The following is a 22019-nucleotide window of genomic DNA, read 5'->3' on the forward strand; positions in this document are numbered from 1 at the left end:
AAAATAATTCTTATGTCCAAAAGGCATATTTTTAAGTGGCATATTTTGCTACCTTTTACTGTTATGATTATTAAAAATTGGCAGGCTCAGAGCATATAAAGATAATAACAATAGCTAAAATACATTAAGTAATGGACAAGGTCGTATTTTTAACACTTTCTGTGAAGCTTAGATAATTCAGCCAAGTCCATATACTCATAGGTGGCACAGTTTACAGTAAAGTGCAGGCAACTCTGCTCCAGAACCACTATAGTAAACTGCAGCATTGATAAGAGTGTAAAAATGGATGAGTCATTATTGTTTTAATTAATAATCCAACATGAGCCATAAATGTGTTCATCATGACTATAACAGCATAATATGATAAATATGAAAAAATGTCTCTGGTACACAAAGAACAATAATTCCATCTGGGGATTTGGGTAAGACCTCAGGAAGGGTTAAATCTTTCCCCTCCACCACCACTACGTTGAGGTTTTAAGAAGAAAAGAGTTTGCTGGATGGAGAAGATAAAAGAAAGCATTCCAAACAGAATGAAAATGAGAAAAGGCAAAGAACTGGAACTAGCCTGGCACATTGAGGAAAGAGTGAGAATTTTGCTGTCAGGCATGTCAGCTGGGAAGATCCAGATGCTGAGTTATTCTAGGGTGGACTCTTGTTTGGTCTAGGCTGTCTAGACAAAGAGGAGTCTGAGTTTCTTCCAAAAGACAAGTGGGAGCCAGTAAAGGCCCTTGAGGAAGGGTACAACATAATCAGCAGGAGGTAGGGAGATCTTTTAAAAATAAATCTGAGTGGTTTCACAATAAAAATGGTGCTCTTCAAACCAAAGTTTAAATTCATTAAGTTTCTTGGCTGAGGCTGTTCCTCAACTACTAACCACAGGAATTGACTGACTCTAAGCCTGCTTCATAGAAGACCCTAGAGGACAATCAAGCTTTCTCTTTGCATATTCCTAACAACTGCTTTATGATATTTTTTATTCATACCTGATGATATATTTATTGATTTTTTAGAGAGAGAGAGAGAGAGAGAGGAAGAGAGTGAGAAAGAGAGATCAATGTGAGAGAAAAACATCAGTCGGTTGCTTCCCATAGCACCCTGACTGAGGATCGAAGCAGCAACCTAGGTGTGTACCCTGAAGGGGGATGGAACTCACAGCCTTTTGGTGCATGGGACGATGCTCCAACCAACTGAGCCACCCAGCCAGGGCACTTTATGATTTCTTTATATAAGTGGGAGAGGAAAAAACTTCCCTTTATCCTCAAGGTTCTTTTAGTTGGTCTAATGGTCAAGTAGACACGAGACAGATTAGCAAAAGAAAAAAAATTTAATTACATATATATGTATGAGAACCCTGCATACATGAGAGCATCAGGGACTCCAAAAGAGGTTCAAAGCCAAAAAGTAAAAGGGGTCTATATGACGTTCTGAGTGAGGGATGAGATAAGGCACCTTGCAACTTCAGAAGGTCATTGCAGGGAAAACACAAGTTTAGTAATTTTTAATTTTCTATCACATATGTAGGTCAAAAGAGGTTATCTCTGATAATCCCTTATTTTTGGCAAGGCCCCTTATTTAATTTCTTCTGGGTAGTGAAGTGAGCAGGGAACAGCTAAATTCCCTTTTATCTCAAAACAATTCTTATACCACAGAGGCACATCTTGGGATGACTCATTCTGAACCCCCAACAATAATTAACATACTATTGTATTTTTTAAATTTAGAAATGTAACTAAAACTCAACAAAATGGAAAGTTTATCTTTTCATGTGCCATTTGATTGTGTTCTATTTCATCTGCTCTCTCTTACCCCAGATCTTGTTTAAAGTATCATTTCAATTAAATGAGTTCAATGTCAGCAACACCTTGCCAGTGAAAGACTTAGGCTGAGTTAGGAAACTTCTTGAAGAGTGCCTCAGGTTGGAACCCTTGTTTACCTGTTGGGACTTTCTGGCCCACACATTTGGCTGCAGGTCAGCAAGGAAAGGAATAACTACTGTGAAAACCACTCACAAATAGCTCAACCCCCAGGATATAGAACACCATCCTCCAACAGTTTCCTATATTATCTATGACATATTCTCCTAATTCTGATGCTCTCCCTTCACCTAGGCAGCTAGTGCAGAGGTTAAGCATGGAACTGGACTGTGCATCAAATGTGGAAAGAAAATTATGGTACTTATCCTCCTGCTGGTATTGCCTGAGCTGATGTTCTTTCATTGTTAAGCCCTCAAGCTCTTCACGTGAAACTTGTATCAGGTTTTCTTCTTAAAGTCTACCTGAGATACAGAAGGGAGCCATGCAAGACACAGACTTATCTCTCCCTTATTCCTAATGGCTCTATTTTCATCACTGAAGGATTTAAAATATTCTTCAGAGTGAGAAATGTAGTGCATTTTGGAATTCATAGATCATTGGCTTTAAAGGATACCTGGAGTTTCCCCTATGTGAATCCCTCTGTGACAAGTTTAGCTAGATGCCAATAGTCCAATCTTTGCTGCATCATTTTTCATAATCAATCATTTTGAAGGTGTCTTGGTCAATTTTTTGGATGACCTAATTACTAAAAACATATTTCTCGCTCTCTCTATTGAAATTAAGTCTATTCGTTGTTCTTTCTCAGATGCTTCCCCCAAAACAGCGCCACAACGTGGTGAAGAAGGTCACCCTGTACTGAGGAATACCTAAAGCTCTGCCCCTTACAATGTAACAGGAACGACAGCTCTGCACAGATGCAAACAAACACAGGAGCCTGTCCAAATGAGGAGACAGAGAGGAATGGCCCAAAAGAGGTTCCAGTGTAAGAACTAAGTGACTAGGAGATAGCCAACCTAACAGATGCTGAGTTCCAAACACTGGTGATAAAGATGCTCACAGGCTTGACAGATATGCTTGAGTATGGCAGACGCATGGGAAAAGAAGTGAAAGCTATGCTAAGTGAAACAAAGGAAAATCCGCACAAAACCAATGGTGAAGGGAAGGAAACCGGAGTTTAAATTAATAATTTGGAACATAAGAAAGAAAAAAAAAGTCAACCAGTACAGAATGAGGAAACAAGAATTGAAAAAAATGAAGAGACCCTTGGGAACCTCTGGGACAAGTTTAAACGTGCCAACATCAGAATCATGGAGGTGCCAGAAGGAGAAGAGAAAGAGCAAGAAATTGAAAAGTTATGTGAAAAAATAATGGAGAAAAACTTCCCAAATTTGGTGAAGGAAATAGACATACAAGTCCAGGAAGCACGGAGAGTCCTGGGTGAGCTGGACCCAGAGGGGACCACACCAAGACACATCATGATTAAAATGCCAAAGGTGAAAGATAAAGAGAGAATCCTAAAAGCAGCAAGAGAGAAGCAGAGAGTTGCCTACAAAGGGTTGTCTATAAGACTGTCAACTGATTTCTCAAAAGACACTTTGCAGGCAAGAAGGGACTGGCAAGAAGTATTCAATGTGATGAAAAGCAACCTACAACCAAGATTACTCTATCCAGCAAAGCTATCATTTAGAATAGAAGGGCAGATGAAATGCTTCCCAGACAAGGTAAAGCTAAAAGAGTTCACCATCACCAAGCCATTATTATAAGAAATATCAAAGGGACTTACTTAAGAAAAAGAAGATTAAAACTATGAACACTAAAATGACAATGAACTCACAACTATCAACAACTGAATCTAAAAATTAAAAACAAAATCCAACTAATAAAACCAGAATAGGAACAGAATCATAGGTATGGGGATCATTCGGTAGGTTATCAGCTGGGAGAGGGGAGGGGGAGAAATGGGGAAATGGTGCAGGGATTAAGAAGCATAATTGGTTGGTACAAAATAGACAGGGGGAAACTAAGAATAATATAGGAAAGGGTGAAGCCAAAGAACTTATATGCACGATCCATGGACATGAACTAAGCAGGGTGGGATTGCTGGAAGGAAGAGGGGAGCAAAGGGAGAAAAATTTGGAACTACTGTAACAGATAATCAATAAAATATACTTTAAAAATATTTTTTATTTATTTTTATAGAGAAGGGTAAGAAGGGAGAAAGAGGGCGAGAGAAACATTGATGTGTGAGAGAAGCACTGATCAGCTGCCTCTTGCACATGCCCCAACTGGGGCCCGGGCCCACAACCTGGTATGCGCCCTGACCAAGAATCAAACCAGAGACCTTTCACTTTGTGGAATGATGCTCAACCAACTGAACCATGATGGGCAGGGCCCTACAATGCCATCTTGACCAGAAATCATCAGTATTCTTATATTAACAGGTAATGTTAATGATGAATATTTTTAGCAGCAAGAATTATTGATGTGTTTATAGTTTATGTATACTGACTGACATATTTACCTCATCTTTCCTGCTACAGGCTAAGCAAAAGAGCCCATTTAATTTTTTAATTGGATTTTAGACTGTTCTTTTAAATAGAATTTCACTTTAAAAGAAGTTTTAGATTCACAGCAAAACTGCGTGGAAGCTGCAAAGATCTCCCATATCTCCTCCCCCACAAACACAGCCTCCTCCACTATAAACATCCCTCACCAAAGTGGTACAGTTGTAACAATAAATAAACCTACACTGACACATTATTATCAACCAAAGCCCATAGTTTACATTAGAGTTCACTCTTTGTGTTGTATATTCAGTATGTTTGAAAAATATATAATGACATATACCTACAATTTTAGTATTATACAAAAGAGTTTTGCTGTCAAAAACACCCAAAATCTCTGTTTTTAGTTTCTCACCATAAAGTATTATATTAACTGTAGGTTTTTCTAGATGTTCTTTATCAAGCTGAGGAAATTTCTCTCTATTAGTTTTCTGAGAGTTATCATAAATGGGTATTGGATTTTTTCAAATACTTTTTCTGCATCTATCAATACAATTGTGTTCTTTTTTTCTTTAGCCTGTTGATGTTATGGATTACATTAGTTGATTTTGTAATGTTAAACCAGCTTTGCATACCTGAAATAAATACCAATAGATTATGGTGTACAGTTATTTGTATATATTGTTGGATTTAATTTGCTAATATTTTGTTGAGAACTTTCACATCTATACTTGTAAGAGATATTGGTCTGTAGTTTTCTTGCAATGTCGTTTTCTGATTTTGGTATTATGGTAATGACAGCCTTGTAGAATAAATTTGGAAGTATTCCCTCTCCTTCTATAACCTGGAAGAGATAATAGGGAAATGGTGTAATTTCTTACTTAAAAATTTAGTAGAATTCACTAAGAAACCCATTTGGGCCTGTTGCTGTCTGTTTGGGAAGATTGTTAATTATTGATTCTATTCTTTAATAGATACAAGCTATCTTAGTCCATTCAAATTGCTATAACAAAAATACCATAGACTTTAAAACAACAGAATTTGTTAATTGGTTTATAAACAACAGATATTTATTTCTTAAAGTTTGGCAGTCTAGGGAGTGTCAGGATGTGGTAAGGACTGATTTTCTGGTTCAGAGACAACCACCTTCTCCATGTCCTCACATGGAAGAAAGGACAAGGGAGCTCTCTATGGCTCTTTATAACAACAATCCCATTCCTCTGTATCTAATCTCCTCCCAAAGCCTACCTCCTAATACTATTATATTGGGGGTTAGAATTTTACTATATGAATTTGGGGGGAAAACAAACATTCAGTCTATAGCATAGGCCTATTCAGATAGTTTATTTATTCTTATGATTTACTCCAAGATTGTGCCTTTCAAGAAATTGATTCATCTTCTAGGTTACCAAATTTGTGAACATATGGTTATTCATAATATGCCTTTATTATCTTTTCATATCCATTGGATCTATAGTGATATTTATTTTTAAATTTTTGATATTAGTAATTTTCATCTTCTGTCTTTTTTCTTAGTGAGACTGGCTAGAAATTTGTCAATTTTACTGATCTTTTCTAAGAACCAGCTTTTCTGTATAATTATTTATCTCTCTTAATTTCTCGTTTTCAACTTCATTGATCTCTGCTCTAGTTTTTATTATAGCTTTTCTTCTGATTACTTAGAATTTAATTTGATCTCTTTTTTCTAGTTTCCTAAAATGGAAACTCAGATCATTAATTTTAGATTTATCTTATTTTTTAATATATACATTCATTACTATATATTTCCTTCTAAGCACTGCTTTCGCTGTACCCCACAAATTTTTAAAATTTGTTTTTTCATTTTCACTTAGTTCAAAGCATTTTTAATATTACTTGAGAGTTGTTCTTTACCTATGTGTTATTTAGAAGTGTTTTGTATAATGTTCAAGTATTCAGGAATTTTCCAGCTATCTTTCTGGTTTCTATTCTTTTATTTCTAGTTTAATTTTATTGTGGGCTGAGAGCAGACATTGCATTATATATAAATATAAATATATTTGCATTTGTTATAGTGTGTCTTATGGCCCAAAATGTGGTATACAGTAGTGAATGTTCCATGTAAAATTGAGAAGAATATATGTTCTGCTTTGTTAAATGAAGAAGTTAATTCTGTCCATTATATCCAGTTGACTAATGATACTGTTGAGTTAAGCTATAGTGGATTCATCTATTCACCTTACAGTTCTGTTATGTTTTGCCTCATGTGTTGTGATGCTCTGTTGTTAGGTAATAGCTGTTTTTTCTCTGGTTTATTTTTATATTTTTTATCTTTGATTTTCCATGGTATGTATATGACGTACATAGGTGTAGTTTTGTTTTTGTTTTTGTTTTTTGCTGTGTGTGTGTGTGTGTTTGGCATTTATCCTGCTTAGTGTTTTCTGAACTTCCTAGATCTGTAGTTTGATGTCTGCCATTAACATGGGGAGATTCTCAGTAATTCTTGCTTCAAATATTTGTTCTTTTCTCTCTTCTCCTTCTGGTATTCCTATTATGCATATGTTACACCTTTTGTAGCTGTCCCACAGTTTTTGGGTATTCTGTTCCATTTTTTTCTGTTTTATTTTTTCCTTTTTCTTTTCTCTTTTAGAAGTTTCCTTTATACAACCTTAATCTCAGAGTTTATTTTCTCAGCTCTGTCTAGTCTACTAATAAGTAAATTAAAGGCATTCTTCATTTCTGTTACAGTTCTTTTGGCCTCTAGCATTTCTGTTTGATTCTTTGTTAGGATTTACATCTTTCTGTTTACATTGCCCATCTATTCTTGCATGTTGTCTACTTTATCCATTAGAGTCCTTAGCATATTAATCATAGTTATTTTTAAATTTTTAGTCTGATAATTCCAACGTCCCTGCTAAATCTAATTCTAATGCTCTGTCTCTTCAAATTGTACTATTTCTCTGTTGGTATGTCTTATAATTTATCCTTAGCAATCAGACGTCATGGACTGAATAAAAGGAACTGTGGTAAGTAAACCTTTAGTAATATGGTGGTAAGGTAGTGGAGACAGGGAAGCACTCTACAGTCCTATGAGTAGGTCTTAGTCTTTTAATGATCCTATGCCTCTGAACTGTGACCTGCACAAGTGCTTCTAAGCTACCTCCCACTCTGCACCATAGGTGGGACAAGATGCCTAGAATTGACCTCCTACCCACACCCCCAGGTTGCCTAGAGTAGACTAGGGTTGGAAATTTTTCTTCCTGAACATGGAAGGCTAAAAGGGATTGCAGTGGATATTTCCTGTCTCCCATGTGAAAGCCTAGAGAGAGCTGAAGTTGCGAATTTCTTGTCACCCAATTATGTAGGCTCTCATAAAACCTAAACTAATGTGGATTAGTCTCTGGTAAAACAGTTTCTCTAGGGGGTAAGCCTTGTTATGAACATGCTTTTCTGGCATATTTCAAAAGAATTACTATTTCCCCCTACTGCTGAAAGCATGAGAGGATTTTTCTCTTATGTCCACAGTGAGAACGTGGAATAACTCATGGTAGTAAAACTCACAAAAATGTGGGGACCCACTATACCTGTGTCATCCTGCAGCTTTTAAGTCTCAGACTTGTCCACTCTGAGCCCTCCAACAATTTTTCAATTACAGTTCAAATTTCCCTACCCTGGTACTGGTTCTCGTGGAGGTTTCTGCTCAGGTAAGTTGTGATTCTCTGAATTTTCCTGTTTGTCTCTTCAATTTGAGGCGCAGTGTTTTGCCTTGTTAACTCATTTCTTTGATGGATCTAAGAAGAGTTGTTGACTTTTCAGCTTGTTCAGCTTTTTACTTGTGTCAGGATCTAGTGACAACTTCTAAACTTCTTACATGCCAGACCAGAAACCAGAAGTTTTATTTTTTTTCTTTTTCTTTTCTTTATTAAAATCCAAATGGCTCATTCCAAAATAATTCAGTACATTTTTTAATTGGCATTCCAAGAAGATATTTAATCTAAAACTTCTCATTTACTGATGACTACAATGCACGTAATTGGGACCAATGATAAAATATTGTTCAGCCTCCTTGGAAAATAGTTTGACAGTTCCTCAAAATGTTAAATGCATATGTACCATGCCCACGATAAACAAAACATATGTCTTCATAAAAACCTTTACATGGATATTCATAGCAACATTATTCATAGTTGCCAAATGGGGGAAACGATCTAATTATTGCATCAACTGCTGAATGGATAAATGAATATAATGTTTTGTTCAATGGAATATTATTTAGCAATAAAAGGAATGAACTATTAATATATGCTAAACATGGATGAACCTTTAAAATGTACTAAATAAAGGAAGCTAGTCACAAAACACATGTTGTACGATCTCATTTATATGAAATTTTTAGACCAAAATTAGATTAGGGAAAAGGCAGTGATGATAGATGATAAATAACTGTTAATAGTTAAGGGTTTTCTTTTTGGAGGTGATGAAAATGTTTTATTAGAAATTGATTTTAGCAAAGGTTACACAACTTGGTAAATATACTAAAAGACATTGAATTTTACATTCTAAATGAGTACATTATCATATGGGTAATATCTCTATGAACCTGTTCTCTAAAAAAAATATACAAAATATATATATAACATAGTCTCTCGTCTCTATTTCTGACATACACATACACACACACACACATACACACACTATAAATGTTTTACAAAACAATACTTATCCTCTATATCCCTCTATTGTTTACTATTCTATCTTACACTATTTCACTAAAAACTTATCTTGGCCTGTCTTTTGGTTATCTTTTTGCTGCAAAACAAAGCACGTTAACACTTAGGGCTTTAAAACAATGTTATTATTTCAAGGGGTTCTATGGGTTGAACGGGCTCCACTGAGTAGTTCTTGCCTGCAGTTTTTAGTGCAATTGCAGTCAAATATAGGCTGGAGCTGCAGGCTTCTGGTGGCACAGCTGTGTTGGATATCCCAAAGTACTCATGATTATGGCTTCCAGTGGATAGTGGCTCTCAGCTGGGAGCTCAGCTCTGGGTGTGAACTAAGCAGCTACCCTTGGCCTCTCCATGTGGTCTGGGTTTTCACTACCTGGCATCTGGGTTCCCAGAGAGAGTGTCCCAAAACTGAGCATTCCATGAGACCTGAGTGGGAGCTACACAGTTTATGACCTAGCTTCTGAAGTCCCAGAATGACACTTCTGATGCCTTCTTTTGGTCAAACAAGTTACAAAGGCAACCCAGATTCAAAAGTAACAGACACAGACTTCTTTTCTTGATGATAGCAGAATCAGAGAATTTGTGATCATATTTAATCTATCACAATTCATTAGACTGATCTTACCACTAACTAATAGGTCACAACATATAATTTAAAAATAATGCCATTATCTGATTAGGTAATGTCTCTTCTAGTACAAATATTCCTTGAACCTATAAGTTAACTTGATCTCATGGCAAGTTACAAAGGCTACTAATTTCTTCCACTTGAAAATAGGCAGAAGGAAAAGCAAGACTACAAAGCAGTAGGTGTCCCAAGGTTGATGGCTGTGGTCAAGTTCCTTCCTTGGATGTCTATTCCCCAGCATCCAGTTACTCCTTTTGGGGTCAAGGTAAATTCAAGGTAAATAATTTACTATAGAGCCACACACAGTATGATGGACATGTGTGAAAGTTAGCAGTTACCAGCTTTTGCAATAATGCATTGTAGTAAAATGGAGTTTACATATCTATCAATGGGGCTAAGAAATTAGATTCATGGAGAGACACCATGTTCTTTAATGTCTCTGGACTTGGATAACTGTGGAAATGACATTCTTAGTAAAATTACAGGGTATCAAAAAGAAGCATTTTTATACTCGCTGTGCTATAATATCAATGTGTATTATATCTTAATTTTCAGAGTAATCTTCTTTATTAAAACTCCAAGAGTGCCCTGACCAGCATGGCTCAGTTGGTTGAGCATTGTCCCACAAAGCAATAGGTCACTAGTTCGATTCCCAGCCTGGGCACGTGTCTGGGCTGCGGGCCCAGTCTCCATTGGGACACATGAGTTAGGCAACCGATCAATGTTTCTTTCCTTCTCTTTCTCCCTCCCTTCTCCTCTCTCTAAAAATAAATAAATAAAATATTTTCTTATAAAAAAGAACTCCAAGAGTACTTGATATAAAGAGATGTTTCTGATTTCCTTGGCTTATCAATGCAAAACTAAATAAAAGACCACAGGGTCATTAAGAATGGACAAATAAAGAGGGGGACATGAACAATCAGAATTTGCGAACCAACTGGAATTCTGCTGAGCCAAATCAATTGGAGAACTGATCTGCAAGCTGACGTAAGATGCTCTAAGGAGTCTTAGTCAATATGAATTGTACCCATATAGTTAACTATGACACGAACATAATATCTGAAAAAGAAAAGATGAAAAATGTTCTCCATCTGTAATTGCATTCTTTTTAGTGTTATGAGTTGCTCCTAAATGGACAGTCAAACTTCTAAATTACCATGTAATTCCCCATCTCTGCATGGCAGTAAGAAGAAGAAGAACATAAATATTCAAAAGCTGTTCTATTTCATGGTTGCATGGGTACCAAACAGATGGGCAGATGAACACGAAACTGCTCATTATGAACAGAGAGAACCCCTGTCAATCCAAGATGCATCCATCTGCCTATGCAGCTGCAACACTGCTTTATCTAAGAGAGAGTGGAAGAGAGAAAGCTGTCTGAGCTTTAGAATCTAACTAATATTAAAAGAATAAAATAGCTCTCAATTATAGAAACTTTGGCTTATAGACTCCTCTGGATGCACCTTGGAGACTAAATATCTTTAGATAAGATTTTTAAGTGGCCCATTTAATAATCCCAACACTTGTGCTATTAGCAAACTATTAAATCACTCAAAGACTCTATTTTCTTATCTCTAAAATATGAGGGTTGATACTGGTACTACTTCCTAGGGTTTTTGTGAGTTAACTGAAACAACTTGCAAAACTTTTTGCGCAGAATATGACACATACTAAATGGCCAACAATTATCTTAAAATGTATTAGTGATTTTATTATGACTGTTGTCTTCACAACTACCTGCTCTTCCTGGGAAAGAATTTCTTTTCTTTTCCCCCTTTCTTCCCTTCCTATGTCTTGTCAAACATTGTATGCTCTTCGTTGCTCTTTGTTTTTCAATCATAAAAATGCAAATTTCTTCCATGAAATCTCACTGTCACCCAGTAGGCACAGAAAAGGAAAACTCAGATGTCAAAGGAGATAGTGTCTGAAAGTTACTTTGAGAGGAGTCTGCCTTCTCACCCTTCTCTTCTCCAAGAGGGCTGTGGCCTCAAGAGTACTTCAGCCATTACTTTCTTCCAATAATTATATTTAATTTAATAATTAAGGTAGTGATATCTCATTATGTGATATTGCATACTCTCAGATTTGAAGAAAACTCAGTTCAAATGGCTCATTCTTTCTCTGTCTTTCTCTCATCCATCACCTGCTCCTGGCCCCTGCCCCCAGCCTCCATGCAGAATTCCCTGTACAGAACTTCTGGCAGATGGTTGCCCAGCTTTTGTCTGAATATTCCTATGCCTTATGAGGCAGGCCAGTCCTCTTTAGACAGCTATTAATTGTTACCCCCTTGTTTTTTAAGCTGAGCCCAAATCTAACTCCTTCCCAATGGTCTTTTTTCTGACATTTGCAGTACAGGAAGGTAAATGTAACTACTATTTCAACTGCTGGCCTTTCCAAATATTTGAAAACTTAATTATGTCTTCTGTTAGTTCACCTCAGGTAGTACCATGTTCTGATCCTTCCTCTTACATTTGAACTCATTCTCTAGCATTTTCTTATCCTCTCACCCTTCTCCTAAATGCCTTTTTACTTTAGCAGCATGTTTGGGTTTTTTTTTGGTTTGTTTTTTAAACATGGTACCTGAGGGTTCAAGCAGTATTCTATTTATAGCTCAACCAGAGGAAAGCAGAGTTTCCGTACCTGAGGAAACATGGTACTGCTGTTGTCTCAACCAAAAAGGAATTTTGGAGTTAAGGCAGCTACTTTGTTTGTATACATGAACAGATTACCAGGGTCCCATATATAAACTGCTTCAGGTCAGGTGACTCTCATTTACCCTATTAAATTGTACAGTTGAATTTAAGTATGGCTGTTGGCAGAGATGTCCATCTAAATTTTCATAGAACCAATTAACAATTTTTATATAACTAAGTCTTTATCATTTTCTGCTTTGGAGGTTTATGACAGCTTCCTAATTTTTTCTTATTTCATTTTAATCTCTCCCAACTTGTGTTCCAGGCTACTATCAAAGTTATCTCTTTTTAAAGTACAAGTCTCATTATATCAATGTATCAGCTAAATTCTCCTTTTTCTCCCCGTAACCTGAACCCATACAAATCCCATGGATTAGGCTCTAGAAGATCTGTAAATAGGTTGAAGACATACAGGGGTGGGCAAAAATAGGTTTACAGTTATTCATATGGCAAATAATATAATAATTAATTAATAAATAATAATACAAAAATGAACTCTTTTGTGTACTCACAACTGTAAACCTACTTTTGCCCATCCTTGAACATGCAAAATGTTGCGTGGGAAGTAAATCCCATAGGTTTCAACCGGTTAAGAACCAAGGACCTATAAACTCCAAACACTTATGGCCAGAACAAGAGGGAGTTGAGACCCTGGTGGGAAAAACAAGTCAGGGTAAATGAATCCCAGGAAAGTTACTGATTAAAAATCTTTACACTGGATTCTTTCAGGCATAAAACAGTTGGGCCCTAAATTTGCTGAACCTGGTATTTTGTAACAGCTTCACCTCTTTGTGGTCTGAAACTTCACTACATTCCCATTATCATTTCCTCCTTCTTCTTCGTAATGATCTTGAAAACAATCCTTTCTGGATTTTACCAAAGGTCACCTCCTCTGTCAGTCAGAGCATGGTTTGTAGTCCTCTGACAGTGCATGAGTTTTGGAGTCAGACAGACTTCAGTTCTTTGTTCTACCACTTCCTAGCTTTGAAACCTTGGGCATATTCTTTGACTCCTTAAATCCTTAGTTTACTTGTTTTAAAAACTGAGAAAATATAATTTTTCACAGGGCTGTCATAAGGATTAAATAATAAAACATATATGTGGTCAGATTTTCTGGTTAGAGGCCATGTTTTGAACACCATGCTCTATAATGGAGAGTCTCCAGTCTTACGAGTTTTATCAACTCAAAGCAAAAAACCACCTCATTACAGCTAGGGTACAGGCATGTGAACCAGGCTACACCAAACACATTTACTCTCCCACCCAAAACTTCAATCCCAAAGAATTCACTTGAAGAAGGTCTTGTGTAGCAATTAGTTTGCTGATGATGCTGGTTGTAGAGACATGGAGTTTTATGGGCTGAGGGGTAGCAAAGTTGAATACTGTTGCAGCAGAGTCAGCTACAGTGATCACTCTATTCACTGGAGCTCGTTCCTCAGCAAGGTTTTAGATATTGTTCCTAGAAACTTTCTCGAGCCTGGTTCTCCAAGCTGATAACTATACAATATCTTTTCAATAAAACCCCTATTCCTGCATGATCAGCCATAGTTGGCCTCTGTTGCTTGCAACCATGACTCCTGACTGATACAACAAAGTAAAGTACTGCTTACTGGTAAAGAAAGTGGTCATATAAGTTTCCTTCTCTGTGATGTTGCCCCAAGGACAATCATTCCTCAATGTTCCTGGCACACCTGCAGTGGATGCATATCACTATGGAACTGTGATTATTGTACTCAGGCCTGCTCTTCCCTGAATTGAGCATCTTTAAAGACAGGAACCCTGTCTTATTCATTTTATATTTTCAGAGCCCAGGGAGTCATGAGTGCTCAATACATTTTGTAACTGAGTGAACTGCTCAACCAACTGTGACTCTGCCTAACTGTATTTCACCCAGCCCGCAATCTATTATTTTTTGTAATAGAATATGAAAAACTTTGTTAGTCACTGAGCTGAAATAAGATTGGTAGGAAGGACCACAGCATTTCCACTAACCCACCAACATATTAAAAAATGAAATGAGGTCTGTTTGGCAAGAGAGACTTCAAACACACACAAACACACATGTACAAGAGGGGGACCAAAAAACCCAGAATTTATTTATAAAAAATTTTTGTATTTATTCTTATATGTCTAAATTTCAGTCACTTTCAAAATACTCTCCATTTGCTGCAATACACCTATCAAGACTTTTTTCCATTGCTCAAAAACAGTTTTAGAACTCGTTGATTTTGATGCCCTCTAGTGCTTCTGCCATTTTTTGTTTCACTTCTTCCACATCAGCAAAACATTGTCCTTTGAGGCCTTTTTTAATCCAGGGAAACAAAAGAAGTCACTCAGGGTGAGATTGGGTGAATAGAGAGGGTGGAGCACAGAAGTCATGCCATTTTTAGTCAAAAACTGCTGAACACTCAATGCAATGTGGTCAGGTGCATTCATAAATCACCCATCATGAAATGGGCACATGCATTGAAAGTCTTCATAAAATTTCACTGAAACCAAATGCAGCCTTCCTCAACAGTGCCAGCTGGTACACTGACACAGATGGGTTCCTAGAACACTCACCTAGTGGGGGAAACCTGTACTGCAAGGGGCCTGTCTTCCAGAAGATAATTCTGGGTTGTTTTTTTTTGGGGGGGGGGGAGGGGGATGCCCCATACATACACACTTTTTTCTCAACATAAAAACAATACACCCTTCTCATTAAAAGCTTGAGAAATTCAAAAGAGTATAAAAGTGAAACTAAAATTATGCATACTCTTACTGCCCAGATATAACTTTTTTCATTTTTTTACAAAAGCATTCACAGTCATTCGTTATTTCTTTTTCCATCCTTTTTTTCCAGATATAGTTCACATAGCTGAGATCATAAAATTACATTGACAACTTTGCATTCTATATTTTGTTTAAAATTTATCATAAAGATTTTCTCATGCCTCCAATATTCTTCGCAAATAACATGCTATTTCTATAGATTGCAGTGACCAGTTTAATGGAATAATTTTTCAAACTGTGTTCTCAAAATCATAGGTTTCTAAGCTTCTGCTGCAAAATCCACTGCAAAGTGCCAAAAACAGTTGGGGTAGGTGGACACAATCCAGATTTTGCCATCCCCAGAACAAATCTACTATTATGTGTCTTAATTATTGAGGTTCTAAGTAAGATTTTGTTTGGTGAAAAAAACTTCCATTTGATTTTCTCAAAATTTGAAAAATCACAAATTTAACATTTCTTTATTATTTGAAATTGAGGCTATATGGAAGTATTCAGTGTTTACTCTTTTGTATCTGGCTTCTGGTACTCAGCATATTTTTGAGATTCATACATGTTATTGCATGTGTCCATCACTAATGTGTTTACTGATGAGTAGTATCACATTGTGCAGATGTACCAAAATTTACCTGTTTGATGATATTAGATTTGTTTTAGTTTGGGGTTATTATGAATGGAGCCGTTACAAGTCTGTGTACAAGTCTGTTACCAAATGTTTTTATTTCTATCAGATATTTAAATATCTGAAATGGAAATGGTGAGTCACATGGTAGGCATATATTTAACTTTATAAATAATTACCAAACTTTTTTCCTAACTTATACCATTTTACATTCCCACCACCAAAGTATGAAAGTTCCAGTTATTCTACATTTTTATTCCCATTTGTTATGTTGGTATTTTAAGTTTTAGACATTCTAACATGTGTAGTAGCATCAGATTGTAGTTCTAATTCACATTTCCCTGATAACTAATAATGTTGAATTCCTTTTCATATGCTTAATAACTATTTGTATATTTTTATGAAGTATCTGTTCAAAACCTTTCTCTATTTTATTGATTTTTTTCTTAATTGTAGTAAGATATAAAGCTTCTTTATACAGTCTTTATATGTCTCATATCAGATATATTGCTAATATTTCTCCCAACCTGTGGCTTGCCTTTTTAGTTTCTTAAATGTCTTTCAATTAACAGAAGTTTTTTATTTTTATAAAGTCCAATTTTTCATTTTTTCATTTTATATTTTATATATATTGTGTCCTCTCTAAGAAATTTACATTCACCCAAAGTTGTAAAGAGATTCTGTTATTTGGGGAGAAAGTTCTGTAGTTTCAGTTGTTATATCTAGCATTATGATCCATTTTGAGTTAACTTATCTGAACAGCTTGAGATAAGAATAAACTTTTTTAATGAAGATAAACATTTGTTCTGGCAATATTTTTCCTAAGGCTATTCTGCTTCCACCTATGACACTTTTATAGAAAATTAACTGACCATATATGTGTTAGTATATTTCTGAATATCACTATTCTGATCCATTGACTTCTATGTCTATACTTAGACAAAACCACACGGTCTTGATTATTGTAGTTTCAGTAAGTATGAAGTTCTCCAACTTCACTCTTTGTTAAAACTGTTTTAAATACTCTAGGTCCTCTGCATTTCCATATAAACTTTGAAATCATTTTGTAAATTTATATCACACACAAGAAAAAGTCAGGTATCTTTCTATGCTGGCTTTGTAAAAATGAGTTATGGACTATATATGCCTATTTTCCATCTGAAAGAGTTCACATGGAATTGGTACTTTTTATTTCTTAAGTATTTGGTAGAATTGACCAATGAGAGCCATATTGTGTGGACATTTTTTGTGGGAAGATATTTTAAGTAAAAATTCAAATTTTCAAATAGATATAAAAGGTATTAAAGTTTTTAACTTCTTGAGTTTATTTTGGTAATTTGTTTCTTTTAGGAATTGTCCATTTTACCTAAGTTGTCAAATTTATTGTCATAACTTTACTCATAATATTTTCTTATGTTAATGCCTATAGGATCTATAGTGACAGCTCTTGTTTTGTTTCTTATATTGATAATTTGTGACTTTCCTCTTTTATTCTTTACCATATTAGCTACAGATTTAACAAGTTTTTTGATTTTATCTATTGTCTATCCTTATTCTCTCTATGTTCCTTTTTCTGAAGTCTACTTTGATATTAATATAGCTGCTCTTAATTTCTTTTTATGAGTATTTGCGTGATATATCTTTTTGCAATCCTTTTACTTTTATACTAGCCTTATCTTCTATTTAAATATGTTTCTTATAGACAGCATAAAGTTAGCTCTTCCATTTTGCACATTCTGACATTCTCTGTCCTTTCATTGGAGTATGTTTATGAAGTCCAATGTGTATCTATTTGCTCCAAATAGAGTAGAGTAGGGTGTACACATGAAGTCAAGAATTTGACAATAGTATTTATCCAAAAGAATGCAAACTTTGTAAATTGGCACATTGTATATAAGTATTTACATAATTGCATTTCAATAAATTAAAATAGAGTCTGCTAAAATATAGGTACTACAAAGAACCATCACAAATTATACATTTCATAAAATTACCAACCAGTTTTTCCTAACCCAATAATTCATAGGTTATACATTATAACAAGTTTTTCTTCAATAATTAACTGGCATTATTTTAAAATCAATAATCGCATTGAAACTATTATATGAAGTCTTCTGGTATTTAGATGCTTGGGTAAAGCTTCTATGTAACCAACAAACATTGCCAGTATCATTTATGGAATAAATAAATTTTTCACATTAATATTCCATGACTTCTTATTTATACATTAAAGTTTATTTCTGAATTCTTTATAACATTCCAGTGATCTTTGTGTCCAATTTTGTTCTGGTACCACACTATTTCAATTATTACAGCTTTGTACTATAATATTAAGGAAAAGAACTCTAATTAGGTTATTTTTTAATTGGTGTTGGATATTTTCATCTTACTATTCCTCCAAAAGAAGTTGAAACTCTTTTTCTTCCTGCATAGAAAAAGAAAATATCATTGAGCTTTTCATTGAAATGACATTAAAATACTAAATATAAAATGTCGTCGTCGGTAGCCGTCCGTCTCGAGAGACGATGGTGTAGCTTCTTAAGAGTCTATCTGCACCGCCGAGAATGGCTGTGCAGTCCGACTCGGGAGTGGGCCCTGGCTGGTTTAGCTCAGTGGATTGAGCGTCGGCCTGCGAGCTAAGTGTCGCTGGTTCGATCTTCCAGTCAGGGCACATCAGAGAAGGAAAACTCTGACTCCAAAAAACCTCCGCTGCCTTGCGGCATACCTCTTCAGGGGAAAGGCTAAGGGAGTAAACCCCGACAGAAAATCCGGAGCCGGAGTCCCTAAGGCGGTTTGACGTTGTAGTCAACACCGGCAACTCCTGCGGCGCACCTGAAACCAAGCTGTATTGACTCCGTCTTTCCCTTGGACCCTTCAGCTGCGAAGAGAGGGGGGGGGTCTGCTGCATGGGCAACAGCAGACCCTCCATATCACCCTGCCCAGGCTCTGTAGCTTCAGCATCATCGCAAGAAATATAAAATGAATAAATAAATAAATAAAATGCTAAATACATTGTAAGAATTGATATCCAATTCTTAATGTCAAGAATTGTTACATGCATAATCGGAGACTTCCAGCCAAGATGGAGGCATAGACAGACATGCTGTGTCTCCCTCCACAACTAAGAAAGAATACAACTACCTCAAAACTAGAAACAATCAGAAGTTCCAGAAAATCAAAGTGCATGGAAGTCTAGCAAAGATATAAAGAAGAAATACTCACCCAGAGGTAGGAGGGATGCAGCCCAGGCGGAGAGGACACAGTGTGGTGGTGGCAGCAACGGCAACAGCAGCAGGCCGGCAGAAAAAATGCAGTCACACGTTTTAAAAAGTCAGGAGGGACACCAGGGGAGTGTTCCCATCTCCTCACCAGACCAGGAAGCTAACTGTTCCAGCACCAGGGAAAATGAAGCCTCGTTGCTTTTGAGTGTGCAAACCTGTGGGGGGTTGAGACAGAGGCAGAAACTGCCAGTCTCTCAGCAGCATCTGCTTGTTTAAAGAGGCCCCACAGACCTGGAATGTCCACAGACCCACCCACTCTGGGAACGACAGGCAGGGCAGCAGCTAGAGGGGTGCCAGTCCAGAGCGTAAGTGGGAGAAGTGCCTGGACAAGGGGCAAGTGCTGGGCAGGCAGCATTGTTCCTTCTCTATCCCTCCCCCACACACAGCGCCACAATGTGGTGAAACAGGTTGCCCATTACTGACGAATACCTAAGGCTCAGCCCCTTACAATGTAGTAGGAGCGACAGCTCTCCCTGGGACACGGAAGCAAACAAACACATCTTGGATTTCTGGCCAAAATGGAGGCCTAGACTGACACGCTCTGTCTCCCTCCACAACTAAGAAGGACTACAACTACCGCAAAACCGGCAATAACCAGAAGTTTCAGAAGATAAATGGAAGTCCTACATATGAAGTTATAAAGAAGTGGTGCTCATCCAGACAGGTAGGAGGGGTGAAGCCAGGGAGGAGAGGTCAAGCTGTGCTGTCCATGGCAGAAGCAGTGACAGAGGCAGGAGAGCAGTAAGCACAGATACACGTATTTAAGGGGAGGCAAGAAGCCCAGCAGGGGTGGGGACAGAGGAGGAGGCGCTCAGTCTCTCAGCGGAGAGTGAACAGCAGGAATCCATCTTGGACCCCCACACCCACAGAAAACACCACAGCGTGGTGAGACAGGTAGCCCGGTTGTGACAAGTGCACAGGGCTCTGCCCTCTAGAGTGTAGGAGGTGTGACAGTCCTGCCCAGGAAGCAAAGGCAAATACAAAACTCTTCAAGATGGCACAGATCATTATAGAAATCCCAGTGACGCAGCTGACCAGACAGCAGGTTTCTAATCTAACAAAGCAGCAGATAGGAAGTCTTCCTGAGGCACAGTTCAGAGCTTTGGTTATAAAAGAGCTTACAGACCTAACAGCAGATCTTAAACAAGACAGGGGAGGAATGAAGGCTAGTTCTGCAGAAATGAACAAAAACACATAAGAAACTAGTGGTGAGGGAAAGAAAACCAGGGATCGAATCAACAAATCGAACATAGGCTAGGAACAAACAGTCAACCAGCACAGAAACAGGAAACGAGAAGTGAGGAAAATGAGGAGAGGCTCAGAAACCTCTGGGACAGCTATAAGGGGGCCAACATCTGAATCATAGGGTTGCCAGAAGGTGAAGAAGAAGAACTAGTAATGGAAAAATTATGTGAAAAAATAATGAAGCAGAACTTCCCTAACTTGGGGAAGGATATAGACTTACAGATTCAGGAAGCACAGAGAGTTCCAAAACAACTGGACCCAGGGAGAACCACACCAACACACATTATAATCAAAATGTCAAAAATTAAGGACAGAGAGAGAATCTTAAAAGCAGCAAGAGAGAAGAGAATTACATACAAAGGGGTCCCAATAAGACTGTCAGCTGATTTCTCAAAAGAAACTCTGCAGGCAAGAAGGGATTTGCAAGAAATATTCAAAGTGATGAAAAGCAAGGCCCTACAAGATTACTCTATCCAGCAAAGCTGTCATTCAGAATAGAAGGGCAGAGAAAGTGCTTCCAGGACAAAGTAAAACTGAAGGAGTTCATCACATCCAAACCACTGTTATATGAAATGTTAAAGGGTCTTGTTTAGGAGAAAGAGGATCAAAACTGTGAACATTTAAATGAAAACTGTATCACAACAACCAAAAGCAGAAGCTAGGGAACCGAAACAAAGACAAACTAAGTAGACAACAAGAGTGTGAAAAGCATTATAGGTATGGGGAAAATTATGGGGGGAGGTCAGCAGGGAGCAGGAAAGGTGCAAAGGGAGGGAGATGGTACAGGAATTAAGAAGCATAGTAGGAGGGAGTGGAGTAGACAGAACGATGTTGAGAAGAACTATATGCACAACCAATGGGCATGGACTAAGGGTGGGGGACAACTGGAGGGAGGGATGTCACTGGCTGGAGGGGAACAAAGGGAAAAGAAATTGGGACAACTGTAACAGCATAATCAATAAAGCATATTAAAAAAAAGAAGCATAATCGATTGGTACAAAACAGAAAGGGGGAAGTTAAGAATAATATAGGAAAGGGTGAAGCCAAAGAACATATATGCACAACCATGGACATTAACTGAGGGGGGTGGGATTGCTGGAAAGAAAGGGGGTTCTGGGCAGAGGGAAGCAAAGGGAGAAAAAATTGAAACTACTGCAACAACATAATCTATAAAATATACTTAAAAACTGCACTTACACTCTGTGTTAAAAACAACATAATTTAGCTATAAAAAAAATTGTTCACATCCAATGGCAAGGCATGTTTTTTCAAATATTCAAGTCATCTTTTATATCACTTATCAATATTTTGTTGTTTTACTCCTCTAGGTTCTAAGTCATTTGTAATGAGTTTGCACATATCTAGATCATGCTTTGCTAGTATTGGAAAGGGCATTATTTCTGTTATAATTTCCAGTTGTTCATATCTGGCATATAGAAAAGCTATTGATTTGTATAGATTTATTTTATATCATAAATAGCATAAATCTTGTTTATTGAAAAACTTCTTCATGAATGTAATCTTATTCTCTCAATACTTTATTAAACATTCCTCTGTGCTAGACACTATGGGTTCTCACCCACATCACTATATTCTTATCTACCACTGCATTTTTCTCTGCATATTTGTAAACCATGTGATTTTAAAATAAGCTCTAAAATTTTCCACAAGATCAAGCTCCTAGGCCAGACCCTTTGTGGGCTTATCCCAGGTCATTTTCTCCCATACACCCTCTGTCCCACCTATTCAGAGAG

This window comes from Furipterus horrens, unplaced genomic scaffold (assembly GCF_987537825.1).
Source record: "Furipterus horrens unplaced genomic scaffold, mFurHor1.1.pri manual_scaffold_2, whole genome shotgun sequence".
Taxonomy (NCBI): Eukaryota; Metazoa; Chordata; class Mammalia; order Chiroptera; family Furipteridae; genus Furipterus; species Furipterus horrens.